Raw genomic sequence first — 4,734 nt, 5'->3', positions numbered from 1 at the left:
CCAGAAAAGCAACTCGTTCATGGCCCGCGTAAAAGACGACGCTCGTAGCTTCACTTATCAGTCTTCGGTGGCTCATACGGTGCACCACCATCTCCGGCAGCTGAGGCTGTTGTGGTTGCTTCCGACAACTAGAATGGCAGCTGATTATGGAGATAGAGCAATGGCATAAACAAAAAGAAGAATAAGGAGAATGGTGGACGTTTGGTGGTCGCTTGGTGGCCGCTAGCTGGTCAGAAAACGAACTAGATGGGTGGTGACGGCGTCTGATGGCTAGTCGGTATAAGGTGGCAACTGTTGTTTATGATTAGGGTTAGGGTTTGGAATTAGCAGCCTTAAAACAGGAGGGAAGATCGTCGGGTTCAAGTCCCATGCTCAATATCAAACTTTCATCATTTTTAACGAGTTTAGTCCCTCCCCCACAAAACCTTTCCAACTTAAGTCCAACATTTACCCTTTAGCCCTTGCCTCCAAAAAAATCCTTCCATAATAAGTCCCAGAAAGTTTCCAATCATACCCTGACTTCTAAAACTCTTTTCAAAGTAAATCCATAATTTACCCTTTTAGCCCTCAGCATTCAAAATCCATTTCAATTCAGGTCCAATACTTACTAAACAACCCTCCGCTTTGAGAATCTTTTGCAAAACAAATCCCAAAATTACACTTAGCCCCCCCCCCCCCCCCCAAAAAAAAAAATAAATAAATAAAAAATCCAACTTATGATATGTTCAGCACTTCGTTCTCGAAACATTACAATTTAAGTCCCCATTTTACTAGGAATTATGTCATTTAGCCCTTATGACACACAATGGTAACTTATTACGGATCTAGGGCCACTATTCGTTTATTAAATTTTATCCATTAATTTATTTAATAAACGGGATGTTACACGTTGGTATGTGGTGGTGTTTCAATAGTCTCCACTCCTTTTAGGTTGGCTTGGTCGGCCTCTCAACGTTGTTACCTAGTTCGTACCCAATAACCAAGACTATTGTTTAGGTAATAGAAATAACAAAATTTAAATAATTTTTTTGAACGGCTACACACACCCATACCATTAGGACAAAGACCCTTAAGTTAAAAAAAATATATGTAACTACATGTAGCTCGTTGTTTATAACTTATATGTTTTGTGGACCACTATATATAGTATGGATGAGCGTTTTGACCGAACATCGGAATCAAAAACGGATTCGAATAGAAATTGAACCGAATTATGACCGAATAAGATATCTTTCTCGGTTCTCGGTTATGTATTTTATGCTTATTTGGTTTCGGGTATTTCGATCCGGGTTACCCAAATAACTTCTTAATTGGTTCTAAAGGAACCGAAACCGGAAATTGAGTTTCTTTAATCCATGATTTCCCTCCTTGATCTATCAAACACACATCACATGTTCCCATCATATTGAATATTGTGATGGAGTTGGAGAAGGCTTTTTTGCAAGTTTGGTGTTAAAGGTAATTTTATATTCCATTCCACGGAACTATTTGCAGTTTACAATTTAACATACTCTTTACATAGTTTACATGCAAGTTTTTGTTCTATATTCTATGAGATCTCATACATGCTCCTAAACAGAGAGTATTGAAAAATAAACCCTAAGTTTTTTTAATGAAAAATACCAAACAATCCGGTTTTTTCGATTTATTATGTTTTTTTTTTTTGGTTCTATTCGACATTTAATCATGTTGTAAATATTATTTGGTTTTTTGGGTTTATAACCAAACTGGTGCGGTTATCGAAAAATGTACGGTTTCTAATCGAGATGGTCCTTGGTCAACTCTAAAATTTTGAAAAAGAGAATCCAAGTATCCTACTATTTATTCTTTCTTCCTATCTTTCTACAATTTATTGATGATACAAGTATAGTAAAAAAAAATATTTTTATTAAATAGGACAGATGTTACGATCATAAGTGTGGAAAGATGTTAGGAAAAACGATATTTAATTTCTCTTATAAAAATTATGTGTATTTTGTAATATATATTAATAAAATAAAATAATCGACATTTGACGATTTCATCAATTAAAACATAAAATAAAAATCAATAATAGAAAAAGCAGACACGGACTCTTGGTATGATTTTCGATATACTCACTTTTTGAACAGCACACAAGTTCACAAATCTGTATTTGTATGGTTTTAAATCTTGTATAAGCCTTAACATCGGCTCCTTTTGATTCCTACTCTTCTGGTTTGGGCGTATTTGATGTTCTGATCCAATCCACTTCAATATCTTCTTTCAATAAACCCTAAAAATCAGTTGACAGCATGGATCGTGGGTTTTGTGGGAGTCGGCGTTGTAGGTGATAAAACTATAAATATATGATCGGTAAAACATAATTTCTTTATCACTTATATCTCCGTTGTCCCATTGTGGCATTGTCCATTTAGGTGATAAAACTTAAGTTGCTGTTTTGGAGCCACTTCAGCGTTTAGTTGATTTAAAAACAATTTAAATACAAATGCCTGGTGACACACGATGGCTCCATCTCTCTTTCCAGGAAGAAATTACCATATACTGAACGACAATTTTCAAAATCTGCTTCAACTTCCAATTGTTCTGCATCAAAAACTATGTCTTCTGCTACCGGCGATCTCAACGAAACTCAACTCTCCACCTCCTTTTCCTCTACAGAATCATCAAAATCATGCCGACACTTTGAGTTTCCTGAGATTCTCTTAGCAACCAATAACTTTGACGAATCATTAGTAATTGGGCATGGAGGGTTTGGAAAACTTTACAAAGGTAACATTATTAATGGATCAATTGTTTCTGTTGCTGCCTTTAAACGGTTGGATTCTATGTCCAGTCAAGGTGCAACAGAATTCTGGGCAGAAGTTGAGATGCTTTCAAATTTGCGTCACTGTCGCCTTGTATCCTTGTTTGGTTATTGTAGTCATGAAAATGAAATGATCCTCGTTTATGAATATATGCCCAATGGAACACTCGAAGATCACCTCCATTCACTTGGTACACCTCTTTCTTGGCTTCAACGACTCAAGATCTGCATAAGTGCAGCTCGTGGGTTAGACTATCTCCACACTGGTACAGGGATTGATGTTGGGGTTATACATCGAGATGTCAAGAGCTCCAATATTTTGTTGCATGAAAGTTGGGCAGCTAAAATTTCAGATTTTGGGTTGTCCAAAATAGGTCCAACAAATCAGCCATTGACTCATGTCCACACACTTGTTAGAGGAACTTTTGGGTATCTAGATCCAGATTATTCCTTCACAGGAAGGTTGACAAGGAAGTCTGATGTCTATGCTTTTGGGGTGGTATTGCTGGAAGTGCTTTGTCGTAAGCGTGCAGTGGATGAAAGCCTTGGTGAAGAGCAATGGAATTTAGCAAGATGGGTGCAAGAATCTATCAAAGAAGGCAATTTAAAGCATATAATTGACAACGGCATAAGGGGTGAAATCTCTCCAAAGTGTTTAAAAGAGTTTGTTCGAATTGCAGAGAGATGTTTGCTCAGCAATCCAAAGCGGCGCCCTATGATGGCTGAGGTTGTGGTACGTCTCAATTATGTACTGACCTTACAGGAGAAACTCAACATTTCCTTGCAGGCTACAGACAAAACAATATTTGGAAAATTGCTTGATATGTTTCCCTTCGCCTCCAACGGAGAGAACTCTGGTATTTCAATCTCCTATATGAATTGTGCATACTAGTTCTCTAAGCTTTTGTTTATCCATATTAGCACAAAATTAAGACAACATAAGAAGGCCATATACAAAAGTAATGAAGTTAATTTGTCTATGGAGGTTATACTTTATAGTTTAAGATAGCCTAATCATGTTGACTAATTGTTTACTGGCTTTCATATCTATTCCCTGATTTTAAGGACAACTATTTAAAATGACCTTAGTGGAAATAATTTAGCAACCACCTCATGCCTTCCACCTTCTGGTATTGTCAACCATTACAAAAACCTTATTTTGTTTTAGAAGCAGAATTTTTGCCCCTTTCTCATCCACCAAAATAATTTTTAATTGTATTAATGATCTAAACAGTTAATGGCGCGCAATAGTATGTGGACCTAAGAGAAACATGATTTCAATTTATTGGTGTAAAATTATGATTCCACTTTTGGTCAAATCGCCGGTATTGGTGACTATTTCACTGCTTTTTGAATGGAAGTGATATTACCACTTAATAAATTGATTCATCAACTTGAAATGTATGTTTTACTAACTTGTATGATAGTTACAAAGGTGTTGTACCTCATATGGATTAATCAATTTATTAAGTGGAAATATCAACTCCCTTTTTGAATAACCCTATATTAGTTGTAGCACCGCTCTTTTCTAGACATTGTTTCCACCTTCCGTCTTTGTTATTTCTGTCTACCTTCCATCTTTGTTATTTCTATCACAATATGGCCCAAAGTAAGCCTAATGTTGTGTTTTCATTAAGAGAAATTAAAAATCCTCCTACTTTTTGTTCCTTTAAATTCTCCTATGACTTAGTTCTCTATTACTTAGAATACAAAAGTAGTTCACATTTTGTAGTTCTTTTATTATTATTATTTTTTTTATCTACATATAACTTTGTTGTATTTCCTTATTTGTTTGGTTGTTTTATAACCCCTTTCGTTTATAACAATTGATGTCATATTTAATATATCAAATTTAAATGTTTCCTATTATATTATTATTGTTTTTCTCATTAATAATTATTTAAATTTTATAACTGTTTTAAATAGAGAAATTAAATTGATTCACACAT

At 35.2% G+C, this 4,734-nt stretch overlaps 1 pseudogene; it reads left to right on the top strand.

The window, feature by feature from the left end:
* Positions 1 to 2,579: 2,579 nt before the first annotated feature.
* Positions 2,580 to 3,677, top strand: LOC145064230 (receptor-like protein kinase FERONIA pseudogene; annotated as a pseudogene).
* The last annotated feature ends 1,057 nt before the right edge of the window (positions 3,678 to 4,734 follow it).

Source organism: Lactuca serriola, chromosome 7 (assembly GCF_051521515.1).
Source record: "Lactuca serriola cultivar US96UC23 chromosome 7, Lser_US96UC23_V15, whole genome shotgun sequence".
Lineage (NCBI taxonomy): Eukaryota > Viridiplantae > Streptophyta > Magnoliopsida > Asterales > Asteraceae > Lactuca > Lactuca serriola.
This window is presented reverse-complemented; position numbering and strand designations above follow the sequence as displayed.